Below are 14,809 nucleotides of genomic sequence, written 5' to 3' on the forward strand. Positions count from 1 at the left end.
GGTCTAGTTTTATTTTTTTGCATGTACCTGTCTAATTTTCTCAACACCATTTGTTAAAGAGACTGTCTTTACTCCATTGTATGCTCTTACCTCCTTTTTCATATTTCAATTGACCATAAAGTTGTGGGTTTATCTCTGGGTTCTCTGTTCTGTTCCATTGATCTGTATGCCTGTTCTTATGCCAGTACCAAGCTGTTTAGATTACTATGGCATTGTAGTATAACTTGGTATCAGGAAGTGAAATACCTCCCACTTTATTCTTCATTTTTAAGATTGCTGAGACTATTCTTGTTCATTTTTGGTTCCATATAAATTTTTGGAATATGTGTTCTATATCTTTGAAGTATGCCATTGTCATTTTAATTGGAATTGCATTGAATCTGTAGATTGCTTTGGGTAATATAGACATTTTAATGATGTTTATTCTTCCTACCCATGAACATGGTATATGCTTCCACTTGTTTGTATCTTCCTCTATTTCTTTTTTCAATGTCTTATAATTTTCTGAGTACAAGTCTTTTACCTCCCTGGTTAAATTGACTCCTAGGTACTTGATTTTTTTGTTGCAGTAATGAAGGGGATTGTTTTCTTAATTTCTCTTTTAGACAGTTTATTGTTGGTGTATAAGAATGCCACTGATTTCCAAAAATTAATTTTATGTCCTGCCACCTTGCTGAATTAATTTATTAAGTCTAGTAGTGTTTCTTTTTGGGTTTTTGTTTGTTTGTTTGTTTGTTTTGTTTGTTTTTACAGAGCCAGAGAGAGGGATAGATAGGGACAGACAGACAAAAACAGAGAGAGATGAGAAGCATCAATCATCAGTTTTTTTGTGGCGACACCTTAGTTGTTCATTGATTGCTTTCTCATATGTGCCTTGACCATGGGGCTGCAGCAGACCGAGTAACTCCTTGCTGGAGCCAGCGACTTTGGGTCCAAGCTGGTGAACTTTGCTCAAACCAGATGAGCCTGTGCTCAAGCTGGCAACCTTGGGGTCTTGAACCTGGGTCCTCTGCATCCCAGTCCGACGCTCTATCCACTGTGCCACCTCCTGGTCAGGCTCAAGTCTAGTAGTTTTTGACAGAGACTTTAGGGTTTTCTACATGCAGCATCATGTCATCAACAAACAATGATAGTTTTACTTCTTCTTTTCCAATTTGGATGCCTTTTATTTCTTCTTCTTGTCTGCTGTGGCTAGGACTTCCAGAACTATGTTGAATAAGAGTGATGAAAGGGGGCATCCCTGCTTTGTTCCTGATCTTAAGGGGATTGCTTTTAATTTTTGCCCATTGAGTATGATGTTGGCTGTTGGTTTATCATAGAAGGTCTTTATCATGTTGAGGTATGTTCCCTGTATTCCCATTTTGCTGAGAGTTTTGATCATAAATGTGCTGGATTTTATCAAATGCTTTTTCTGCATCTATTGATATTATCATGTGATTTTTATCCTTCCTTTTATTTATGTAATGAATCACAATGATTGATTTGTGAATATTGTACCAGGCTTGCCACCCCAGAATAAATCCCATTTAATCATAATGTATGATTTTTTTCATGTATTGCTAGATCTGCTTTGCTAATATTTTGTTGAGAATTTTATCATCTAAATTCATCAAGGATATAGGCCTATAGTTTTCTTTCTTTGTAGTATCTTTGCTTAGTTTTGGAATGAGGATTATGCTCACCACATAAAAGGAGCTTAGAAGTCTTCCCTCCTCTTGAATTTTTTGAAATAGCTTGAGAAGGATAGGTGTTAGTACTTCTTTGAATATTTGCTAAAATTCGCCTGTGAAGCCATCTGGTCCAGGACTTTTGTTTGTTGGGAAGTTTTTGATGACTGTTTCAATTTCATTTGTTGTAATTGGTCTGTTTAGGTCTTCTGATTCTTCCATAGTAAGTCTTGGAAGATAGTATGTGTCTAGGAATTTTTCCATTTCATCCAAGTTGTTCAAATTTTTGGTATATAGATCTGCAAAGTATTTTTTTACAATCCTTTGTATTTCTGCAGTGTCTGTTGTTACTTCTCCTTCTTCATTTCTAATTTTATTTATTTGACTCCTCTATCTTTTTTTCTTGATGGGTCTGGTTAAAGGTTTGTCAATCGTGTTTACCTTTTCAAAGAACCAGCTGTTAGAACTATGCTTCATGGTGTTCTGGGGAAAACCTTTTGACTTGTTGGCTATACTATTCAGTATGGCTGTATAGTTCATTGTGCTTTTGAATATGTTGGTGGTGTTGTCATGTGTTATGGACCATCAATGGAGCCTATAATACAGAATTCAGATATTGCCTTTGCAGAACATCTTAGTTGACATTTTTATGGTATCCAAACAGGTGACTTTGTGATTGCAAAGAGCCCAAGTGATCCAAAATCAAATATTTGTAAAAGAGTAATATGTTTGGAAGGAGACAAAATGCTCAACTGTAGTCCATCAGATTTCTTTAAAAGCCATAGTTATGTGCCAGTGGGTCATGTGTGGTTAGAAGGTGACAATCTACAGAATTCTACAGACTCCAGGTACTATGGACTTGTTCCGTATGGATCAATAAGAGGATGTATATTTTTTAAGATTTGGCCTCTGGCCTGACCAGGTGGTGGCACAGTGGATAGAGCATCGAACTGGGATGCGGAGGACCCTGGTTCAAGACCCCGAGGTTGCTAGCTTGAGTGTGGGCTCATCTGGCTTGAGCAAAGCTCACCAACTTGGACCCAAGGTTGCTTGGCTTGAGCAAAAGGTTACCCGGTCTGCTGAAGGCCCACGGTCAAGAAACATATGAGAAAGCAATCACTGAACAACTAAGGTGTCGCAATGAAAAACTAATGATTGATGCTTCTCATCTATCTCCATTCCTGTCGGTCTGTTCCTAGCCATCCCACTCTCTGACTCTCTCTCTCTGTCTCTGAAAAAAAAAAAAAAATTTGACCTCTGAATGATTCTGGATTTCTATGTGATAGCCCTAATGGCCACAGATTTTCTGATGATTATCAAGCATTTATTCTTTTGATTACTGTCTCCTGTTCAAGTGAATTTATTATTGCCATAGAAACTATGCACTACTTACTAATAAACCATTTGCTATTAAAAAAAAAAAAAAAGAACCAGATGTTGGTCTCATTGATCTTTTGTATTTTTTTTAGCCTTAATGTCATTTATTTCTACTCTGATTTTTTTAGTTCTTTCGTTCTACTTCCTCTGGGCTTTATTTGTTGTTCTTTTTCTAGTTCTTTTAGATGCAGGGTTAAGTTGTTTATTTGAGCTTTTTCTTGCTTCTTAAGGTATGCCTGTAAGGCTATGAACTTCCCTCTCAGGACTGATTTTGCTGTGTCCCATAAATTTTGAGTTGTTGTATGTTCATTTTTATTTGTTTCAAGAAAATTTTTATTTCTTCCTTGATCTTACTGTTATCCTATTCATTATTTAATAATGTGTTTGAATGTTTTTCAGTTTTTCTATTGTAGTTGATTTCTAGTTTCATTCCATTGTGATCAGAGAAGATCCTTGATATGATTTCAATCTTCTTAAATTTATTGAGGCCCATTTTGTGCCCTAATATGTGGTCTATCCTAGAGCATGTACCATGAGCACTTGAAAAGAATGTATATTCTGTTCCTTTGGGGTGAAAGGATCTGAAGATATGAATTAAATCCAGTTGATCTAATGTGTCATTTAAGGCCTCTGTTTCTTTGTTAATTTTCTGTCTGGAGGATCTATCCATTGATGTTAGCGGGGTATTAAAATCTCCTACTATTAGAGTATTGCTGTCAATCTCACCCTTCATGTCCATCAAAATCTGCTTTATATATTTAGGTGCTCCTATATTAAGCCCATATATCATATATATATATCTATATATATACAGATATAGATACAGATATAGATATAGCTATAGATATAGCTATATAGATATAGATATAGATTTCCTTTTTACAGGGACAGAGAGAGAGTCAGAGAGAGGGATAGACAGGGACAGACAGGAACGAAGAGAGATGAGAAGTATCAATTATCAGGTTTTTTGTTGCGACACCTTAGTTATTCATTGATTGCTTTCTCATATGTGCCTTGACTGTGGGCCTTCAGCAGACCGAGTAACCCCTTGCTCAAGCCAGCGACCTTGGGTCCAAGCTGGTGAGCTTTTTGCTCAAGCCAGATGAGCCTGTGTTCAAGCTGGCAACCTCGGGGTCTCAAACCTGGGTCCTTCTGCATCCCAGTCTGATGCTCTGTCCACTGCCTGGTCAGGCTAGGCGCATAAATATTTATAATGGTTATATCCTCCTGTTGGGTTGCTCCCTTTTTCATTATGTAGTGACCTTCTTTATCCCTTACTATATTGTAGCCTTTGTTTTAAAGTCCATTCTCATCCCTTCACTTTCAGTCTATCTATATTTTTTGTTCTGAGGTGGGTCTCTTGTAGACAGAATATGTACAGGTCCTGTTTTTTTATCCATGCAGCTACCCTGTGTCTTTTGACTGCAGCATTTAATCCATTTACATTTAAGGTTATTATTGACATGTACTTATTTATTGCCACTTTATTCTTTAAATTTATAATCTCTTTTTCTAGATTTTTTTTCTTTGCTCTTTTTACAGCAAGCCCCTTAACATTTTTTGCAGTACTAGTTTGGTTGTAATAAATTCCTTTGGGTTTTTTTGTTTGTTTGTTTGCTTTGTTTTGTTCTTGTCTTGGAAGCTTTTTATTTCTCCTTCAGTTTCAAATGATAACCTTGCTGGATAAAACAGTCTAGTGGTTGTAGGTTCTTGTTTTACATCACTTTGAATATTTTTGCCTATACCTTCTGGCCTCAAGTGTTTCTGTTGAGAAGTCAGATGCCATCCTTAGGGAAGCTCCTCTGTAGGTAATTTACTGTTTTTCTTTTGCAGGTTTTAGTATTCTTTCTTTGTCTTTTAACTTTGGCATTTTAATTATGATGTGTCTTTGTGTAGGCCTTCTTGGGTTCTTCTTTAAGGGACTCTCTGTGCTTCTTGAACTTGTGTGATGTTTCCCCTCATCAATTTAGGGAAATTTTCAGCTATGATTTCTTCAAGCAGGTTCTCTATCCCTTGTTCATTCTCTTCTCCTCAGGAACATCTATGATGTAGATGTTGTTTTTCTTCATGTTGTCACAGATCTCTCTTAGAGTTTCCTCAGTCTTTTTGAGCCTCTTTTGTTTTTGCTGCTCTGCTTCTATGCTTTCATTTTTCTCATCCTCTAAATCCTTGATTTGATCCTCTACTTCATCCAGCCTGCTATTGAGTCTTTCTATTGCAGTCTTCATTTCTGATATCGTATTTGTCATTTCTGACTCGTTCTTTTTTACTATTTCGATGTCCTTAATGTCCTTTTGATGTTTGCTATCTCTTTATTTAGGTGCTCATTATGTCCATCTATTGTTGCTCTAAGATCTATGAGCTTCCTCAAAATCATTATTTTAAACTCTGTGTCTGGTAGATTGGTTACTTCCATTTCAGTTAGTTTTTTTCTGGGGATTTTTCTTATTGATTCATTTGGTTCGCATTTCTTTGCGCATTTTGTCTGTGTATTAGGTAGCACTGTCTGACTTTGAAATTTTCTTTGTTTCTTTATGAGGAAGATGAGCTTGGTGGTACTGACCTCCAGGCCATCTGTTTTCCTTGTTTCAGGAATGCTTCTTGAGAGTAGTATTTTCCCTCCTGTTTTCTGTGAGTATTGAATGCAGTTGGTTTTTTCATGGGTATAGTTATCCCTTCAGACTGGCTGGCTCTAAGGGTCAACCTTGATCATGTGTATTACACACTGTGCAATGTCTGTCCTGTTGGTTGTATTTATTCTCCACAGTGTCTGTTGCTAAGCCCCTTGATCAGATCCAACTCTTCCCTTGGGCATGCTGCTCATGTAGGTAGCTGAGTCTAGGATTGGTGCTGTCTGCCAACCACTACCCATTATGTTGACTCTAGATCTTCTGGTTTTGGCATCAGCTGTTGTTTGTAACCCACTGTGGGCTATCTGTCTGCAGATACTGTTCGTTTCACTATTTGTGTCTGTATTTTCTGTGCCTGGATAGTATGGGAGGGGCCAACCTGTGTTTAAGAATCAATTTCCTCCTGCTTAGAGATGACAGCAGCTCCATAAAAACCCCAAGCCCCATAAGATTTGTCTCCACTTTTCAGCTGCTCCAGCTTCTCTTGCAGCTGCCTGGTCTTCCCACAGAATCTTCTGTAGAAAGACTGTAGTGTGGGCTCAGACTGGCCTCACCCAACTGACCTCTCTACAGGTTGCACACTTGGTGGATTAGGGAAGCTGAGGTTGTGAATACAATGTTAGTGGGACCCCCTACTTCAGGGGCCTTTTGGTTAGAAGCTCAGTATGGGGAATGTGGCCCCTACTTCAGAGGGTAGTCCTTCAGCCACTGCTGGATACTCAAATTTTATTTCTTCCCAACAGCAGGTTCAGATTGAGAGTGGCTGACAGTCGCTTCTGCAGAAGTTCTTACATCTGGTCACAGGGAGGGAGACTGAGAGAGTCCTCTCCTGGAGCTCACCCCCCTAGAAGGTGGCTAAGCCCCTTGATCAGATCCAACAACAGGTTCACAAGGACTTACACATTAAATGTCCATGCTCAAGCCTCCCTCCCTTCCCCCTGTGGAATCTAGCCCAACAGGGCAGAATATCCAGCACCCAGGCTGGCTGACTGTGAAGCTCCACTCTATCCAATGTACATGAGCCACTATGCTGGTGCTGATCACAGAGAGCAAATCCACCTCAGCTGGGCCAGGTGTGAGGAGCCCTTTCTTAGGATACCACTCTAGCAAGGGTTGTTAGGTCCTGAACCAATACCTTTTATAGCTGACCACTGGATGTGCCAGCCCTGGGCCTCCCTGGGAGGAACCTGGCTCTAACCAGTGAGAGACACTGCCCATGACTGGCCCTCAGCAATTTTCTTGGAGCTATAAGCAATCCAGAGTTTGTGGCTGCCTCTGGTAGGCCAGGTGTACATGGAAATACTAGTTCCACACCTAGGCTGGCTTTTATCCACACTGGCCCTGGGGGAAGGTCCACTTAAAAGGCAAAGGTTCCCTGAGTCCTGCTTTCTGCAGCCTAGCCTCTGTCTGCTGGCTCAGCCACTGAAAAACCTTTGGTAGAGTCTAGAGCCTGTGGCAATTCAGGGATTAGGAAGGGTGGTAGGTTTGGCTCTGCCCCTTGGCCCCAGGTGTCAGTCTGTCTAGACTTTTTTCACAGACCTCAGTGGAGTGTGGCCCCAGGAGTCTGGTGGGTGTGGCCTCTGTGACCCAGAGGTGTGGTCTACTTGCACTCTGTACAGTTTCTACTGAGTCTCCCATGAGGCAGAAGCACCAATCTTAGACTCGGTAGGGTGTGGAGGGAAGCTCTGGTCTCAACACCAGAAAACTGAGTCATTGACATGCCCCCTGCTTCCTGGTCTCTTAGAACAACCCATCACCATGACTGGGGCAGGAGAGACTCCCAAAGGTGGGGCAGTTGCTTTTCCCCAGGCTGATGTTGCTTAGAAGGGACTGCTCTACCCAAGAAAGATGGTGACTGCCATATTGGAGAATGACTCAGCACAGGGGTTCTGGTGTCTCTCCCCCACAGTGTCTGTTACTGGGCCTCCAACCTTACACTCTCCTCATGCAACTTTAGTCCTTTCAGTTCTCCCTCCACTTGCACCCTGGGTAAGTGGCTGTAAACAAGACTTTCTGTACTGGCCCTTTAAGATAAAGCCAACATCTCCAAGAGCTCCATCTCTTTCTCGAAGACAGAAACCCAGCTCTGTTCACCTCTAAATGCTGTTTGGTCACCTCTTCTAGGCTCTGGGGCTCTAAGCTGGGGCTCCAGGCCTGGGGCTAAGGAACTATACCTCTCAGGGCGACCCTCTCCTCAGTGAGAGTTCCTCCGGACCTTTAGCTGCTGATCACTCCTGGGAGCAGAACAGCCTTTTCTGCATCTCTGCCCTTCCTACCAGTCTCGGTGTGGCTTCTTCTGTGATGCTTGGTTATAGACTCTTCTATGTTTAGTCCAAAGTTGGTGTTTCAAGATGATTGTTCTTAAATTAAGTTGTAATCCAATTTGGTCCTAGGAGGTAGCAGTTGGAACATCTACCTACTCAGTCACCATCTTGGAAATCTCCTCTAACTGTGTTTTTGTATGTGATAAATATTTTGAAAAGAAGTAACCAATGTTGCTTTCAGAATAAAGGTATGCAAAGCATGTTTTTTCCATATGAAAGAGGAAGTTAGATAATCTGTTTTAATCATGGGCTTCAATAGAGATGAGGATGGTCCAAGGGGTACCTAAGAATCTATGGAGGATTGGGAGAAAAATATTAGAACATCTACTTCTATTTATCATATGCCTTATATATTTAAAATTGCTAGTTTGGAGCATCTTGTATACTGCATAAGATATGTTAGTTTCATGGTACTAGTATATCATTTATATATATATATAAGTACATATGAATATAAGTGTGCAAGCTCAAAAATATTTTTGTAATAGGAGTGTGTGAAAGAAATATTATCTAGAGGAATACAAGGAAAGCTTTGTTTGTTGGTTCTCTGTTTGCCCTCAATTGTTGGTAACTGTGGCCTTTAGTCTTCTTTTCTTCTCTCTCAGCATACATCTCGTGAGTAAAAAACCAATCCTCAAAGTTGTAACTGCTGTCACTATAGTAAAAGAGGAAGATTATCTCCAGACTAGCAATTCCTTCTGAGCAATTCTTATTAAATTGCCCACAGAGCATTCCATCAGGTTGGCTCCAATAAGTAAGCACACCATCCCACCTCATATTGATCTCAATATCTTCCAGCCGTCCTCATTTCTAACTCGTTTCTTTTATTATATTCCTTCATCCTTGTCTATCATTCACATGATCACCCTAGCTAAAAATATGGTGGTTAGGTGAAATTGTTTCCTCTCTCTTGCATTTCACATTGTTAATTTTTACTTTTTATTATCTCTAAATCCCTCATATGTTGGCTGTCTATGAAATAACAAGGGTAAACCTCAGAAACATAATATAAAGATAAAATAAATTGCAAAAAGATGCATTACCTAATATATAAATTTATATATGCAAAACAATAGTGTATATTGTTTATGGACACATACATGCCTCTAGATAGTAAAAGCCATGCATGGAAATAATATACTCAATGTTAGAGTACTGATTACCTCTACGGAGGGAAGAAAGGAGAAGAAATTGGGAATAAGGCTACATTTCTTTATTAAAAATGGCAAAATGTTGACATACTAAAGCTGTCTGGTGATCACATGGGTATCAGTTATATGAAATTTTTGGTATGTGTGAAATATTTCATAATTTAAAAAATTTTAAGGAAAAAAATACTACTTCCTTTTCTTGCCTCCCTGCCCATGGCCAAAGGTCCTAGTTCAACTTCCTAGTACCTCTCCTTGGATTATTATAATATTCCCACTGATCTCCCAGCTTCGATTTTTGTCTCCTTTTAACCCATCCAATACACACAGACAAAATAAACATTCTATCAATAAAATAAAATTGGAGCATACTGACTTCTGGTCAAGATGGTGGCATAGGTAAACATTGTACTCAAATCCTCCCACAACCATATCAAAATTTCAACTAAACTACAGAACAACCATTATTCAGAACTGTCTGAAATCTAGCTGAATTGAAGTCCTACAACTAGGGATTTAAAGAAGCCACATGGAGACTAGTAAGAAGGTCAGAGACACAGAACAGGCTGGTCCCATACTCACATGTAGTAGATAAAAATCAAGAGTGATATCTCAGCTGCAGAGATTCCTTTTGAGGAGCAAGGGGTGGTAGACTCACACCAGGCCCCCAAGCCCAGGGTTTCAGTGCTTAAAAGAGAAGTCTCCATAACTTCTGGTGACAAAAACCAATGTGAATTGAGGCTGAATGAGACAGAAGGCTGCTGGAGTCCCAGGCAGTTCTTCTTAGAAGGCCTGCATATGAACTGACTCTGACTCACTCCCTCTGAGCTCCAGCACTGAGACAGCAGCTCAAAGGGCAGCAGAAACATATAAGGAAGAACTGAATTGTCTGGCACCAAAGTGAGAGCTGGAGTAGGCAGCTTTCTCCCAGTCAGGAGTGCTGGCAGAGGCCATTGTTCCTTTGATGAGCCCTCTCCTATAGAGACAGGAGAATGTACACAGCTCACATGAGGTAGGGGGTGCAACTGGAGTGCCAAGCTTGCCAGATTAGGGAGGCTGTGCCAGTGGACTTTACAGCACACCTATATTAGGCTACTCTACCAAGCCCTGGAGATGTAGCAACTCTACCAAATACATAGAAACAAACATAGGGAAGCTGCCAAAATGAGAAGACAAAGAAGCACATCCCAAATAAAAGAAGAGAACAAAACTCCAGAAAAAGAACTAAACAAAATGGAGACAAGCAATCTACTAGATGCAGAGTTCAAAACACTGGTTATAAGGACGCTCAATGAACTTAATGAAAGAATAATTGAACTTAGAGAGAGTTTCAAATGCATAGAAAAGGACATGAAAACCATAAAAAAAGGACATAGAAAACATAAAAAAGAACTAGTCAGAAATGAAGGACACACTAACTGAAATAAATAATCTACAGGGACTCAACAGTGGAGTGGATGAAGCCAAGAATCAAACCAGCAACTTGGAATATAAGGAAGCAAAAAACACCCAATCAGAACACCAAAAAGAACAAAGAATTATAAAAAATGACACCAGTGTAAGGAGTCTCTGGGATAACTTCAAGTGTACCACCATTTGCCTCATGGGAGTGCTGGAAGGAGGAGAGATAGAGCAAGAAATTGAAAACCTATTTGAAAAAATAATGACAGAAAATGTCCTTAACCTGGTGAAGGAAATAGGTAAACAAGTCTATAAAGTGTATAGAGTTCCAAACAAGATGAACTCAAAGAGGCCCATAAGACGCATCATAATTAAAATGCAGAAGAAGTATAAAGACAAGAAAGAATCTTAAAAGCAGCAAGAAAAAAGGCAGTTAGTTACCTACAAGAAAGCTCACAAGATTGTCAGCTGATTAGTATTTTCAACAGAAACTTTTCAGGCCAGAAAGGAGTGGCAAGAAACATTTAAAGTGATGAAAAGCAAGGACCTACAACAAAGATTACTCTACCCTGCAGAGCTATCATTTAGAATCAAAGGAGATATCAAAAACTTCCCAGACAAGCAAAAGCTAAAGGAGTTCATCACCACCAAACCAGTATTACATGAAACATTAAAGGGTCTTTTTAAGGCCTGACCTGTGGTGGTGGCGCAGTGGATAAAGCGTCGACCTGGAAATGCTGAGGTTGCCGGTTCGAAACCCTGGGCTTGCCTGGTCAAGGCACATATGGGAGTTGATGCTCCCAGCTCTTCCCCCCTTCTCTCTCTCTGTCTCTCTCTCCTCTCTCTTCCTCTCTGTGTCTCTCTCCTCTCTAAAAATGAATAAATAAAAAAAATAAAAAAGTAAAGGGTCTTTTTAAGAAGAAAAACAAACAAAAAAGGTAAAAAATATGAACAGTAAAATGGCAATAAACACATATCTATCAATAAATGAATCTTAAAAATTCCAAAATAAATGAAGAAGCAGAACAAAAACAGATTCATAGATTCAGGGAACATTTTGATGACTGCTGGATGATAAGAGGCTTGGGGATACAAGATGAAAAATGTGGAAGGATTAAGAAGTACAAATTTGTTGTTACAGAATAGTCATGGAAAGTAAAGTACAGCATAGTGGATTTAGTCAATAATATTATAATAACTATGTTTGGTGTCAGATGGGTACTAGATTTATCGGGATAATTACATAGTAAGTTATATGATATCTAATCACAGGGTTATACACCTGAAACCAATATAATATTGTATGTCAACTGTAATTGAAAAATAAAAAAATATTTAAATTAAAAATTTTGGAGCATATTATATTTCTGCTTATGGACCACTAATCAGTTGGAAAATGCCATAAAAATGCTGAATAACAATCACAAAAATATCAGGCTCCTACAACAATAAGTATTTATTTAGCCTATGAATATGGAGGTCACCAAGGGATTGATTGGCTGACCTAGGCTGGGCTGGGCTGGGATAAGTCGACTCTGGTTCACATGGCTGTCATCTTGCTAGCCTGAACTGTCCTTCTCATGGTGGTAGCAGAGATGCAAACAAGGAAATGGAAACACACAAGGCTTGAGCAAGTTTACCATCACTTACACCTCTCTGTATTGGCCAAAGCCAGTCACCTGGCCAAACTTAAAGTCAAGAAATACAGAAACATTCTTTATATCTTTAGTGATAAGAACTACAAAGTCACATGACAAAGAGTGTGGTTGCAGAGAAGGGTGAAGAATTAGGCCTAATAGCACAACTTTTCATAGACCCTAGCATTTAAGGATAAATTTTCTTCTCTTAGTGAGGCACAGATAGTAATTCATGAGGGCATCCTGAGCTACCTCCCCAGCCTCATTACCTGTTACTCTCCCCTTTGTTCTCTATGGTCAGGCCTTTCTGAACTTTCTGCATGTTCCTGAATGTGTCCTGCTGTTTCTTCTCTTTTTGCCTTTGCCTATGTTACTCTGTCTTCACCAGGCAAATGCCCACTTATTATTTTCCTGGCCTCAACTCCTATCTTCTTAAACAATCCCTTCCCAGGTAGATCAATATTCAACTCCCAAGTTCATCCCAGCAGAGTTAACCACACTTCCTCTATCCTTCATTGTATCTTGAGCACACAGAATGGAAACCCAGCACCACTCTTTCTAGACTATGAATCTTTCAAGGACAGAGATTTGCATCTTCTATGTTTACCACTGTTGAATGCATACAATCTCTGGCTATTGGTTGAACTTCCCTCGTTTCTAGAAACAAAATAATGTGTGCTCTGACCAGAGTAGACCAAATAGTCTAGTTTTTAATGCAAGTAAAACTCTAGTTATAAATTAGTACATTGATATCATTAATAAATTATACATTTGATAAATGATAAAACATTTATTTAGCTTACAATCTGATCATTTTTAAATGAGCTGTGCAGTGGTCTCAACCTTGAATGAAGCCACCAATAAGATGCTATATATTTAGGGGAGGAGTGGCCTAAGAGTCAGCTGACCTTATCCATTAGGTTACTATGCACTACAATTTGAGGGTGGAAGAGAGACCTGAGGTATATTTGCCTTATAAAATTGTACACTAGTAAAGTGTGTGAAAGAAATCAGAAGGAGGGTAAGTCTCTGTCCATTGTGCTATTAGAATCATCAATCCTCAATTCTTAGAAGAGGCCCTAAAATTAGGTTGTGATTGAGGCCTCTACCATCCACAATTTCAGGAGAACAAAGGGAGAGATTGAATCTAAGAAAGGCGGTCTTGGGTGTCCAAATGACCTACTCTGTTGCTGTGTTTGAAACAATATACCCTTCCCTTGGTCAATACAGTCTCACTTTAGAATGATGTGTATTAACTAACCTCTTCTTTAACACATCATTGAGTTATTGAAACAACATACTGTTACACCACTTGGATTTATAAACAATCAAAAGACAGAGTCAGGGACAAAAGTGAGCACAGAACATACAGCTAGAAACAATGGAATCACTATTGCTTGTCTGCTTGTTTCTTGGGAGGGGGAGGAATGTAAATCAAAGAATAAGAAAACAACACTTCACTTAATTAAGATGCATAAATGACACCCTCAAGGCTTTACACATCCAAGAAAGAGCTAATTACAGCATTGACAAAGGCTTTATTACTTTGGACAGAGAGGACTTGCTGCTTCATCTGCTGCTTCTGTTTCTAATTTCCTTAAATTCAAGGAAATATATAAAATAACTTTATGCCAATATCAGATGCCACAAAGCAGAGTTCATTTGGGTGGTTCTGGCAAAGAGACTGTTCATCAATGTTGTAAATGTACACTTGAAGACATCTGATGTGAAATTCATAATTGAAATGTTATGAGCAGTTTAGCATATGGATCCTTCACATCTACTTAATTACCAGTTTAGTAATAATTTTATGTAATGAGGCATTATTAATAATACGTGAAATACTAAATTGACGTAATGCCCTAAAAACATAATATGACATTTGCCACTGAAGGAACATTATGATTCCAGGTGTGTTTACAATGATTTCAAAAACATATGTGACATTACATAACATATTAAATTAGTCGTTAGAAACAGCTTGGTTATGATATATTTCAAATTAATTCTCCAAGTTATAATCTGTTTTTTATAAAAAGTGCAAATCTTTGACTGCCCTCTATGGACGTGCAGTGCAACTGCCGCTGAAGTTCTCTCATAGTCGGGTTTGGCCATTTGCTCCTCCATGGTTGAGGTAGCATCTGACATGGCAGGAGGAGAGTGAGACAGAAAAGCTGAAAGTTCTGTCTCAGCTAAAGTACTAAGGAAAAAACAGAAAAGCAGAAACCAAATGCTTTCTATTGACAAACTCTTCAGAATTCCATCACACTTCAAGAATTTTTTCAATATCTTAATATAGCTCCTAAAGCCTTCTGATTGGGGCCACAATTATCATTTGCAAGGCCTGAGGCAAGGTGCAAATAGAGGATCACATACCATACCTGTACATATATAAAAGTTATAAATAAAGCTAACTATTGAATAAAATATGATCTTTTCTACCTTGACAAATACCCTGTTATAATGACAAAATGAAAAAATATGTAAAGTCTTGGTTTTTACATGACTTCAAGTCATATAAAATATCAAATACAGCTAAATCTAATTATTACTGTACATTATTTTTCTTTCTCCATTGTTAAACTGGTGATATCTGGATGAGTAATAACATAAAAATATACATAA

At 38.8% G+C, this 14,809-nt stretch overlaps 1 pseudogene; it reads left to right on the top strand.

The window, feature by feature from the left end:
* Positions 1–2,132: 2,132 nt before the first annotated feature.
* Positions 2,133–4,731, top strand: LOC136335628 (mitochondrial inner membrane protease subunit 1-like; annotated as a pseudogene).
* Positions 4,732–14,809: the final 10,078 nt, after the last annotated feature.

This window comes from Saccopteryx bilineata, chromosome 4 (genome assembly GCF_036850765.1).
Source record: "Saccopteryx bilineata isolate mSacBil1 chromosome 4, mSacBil1_pri_phased_curated, whole genome shotgun sequence".
Classification (NCBI taxonomy): domain Eukaryota; kingdom Metazoa; phylum Chordata; class Mammalia; order Chiroptera; family Emballonuridae; genus Saccopteryx; species Saccopteryx bilineata.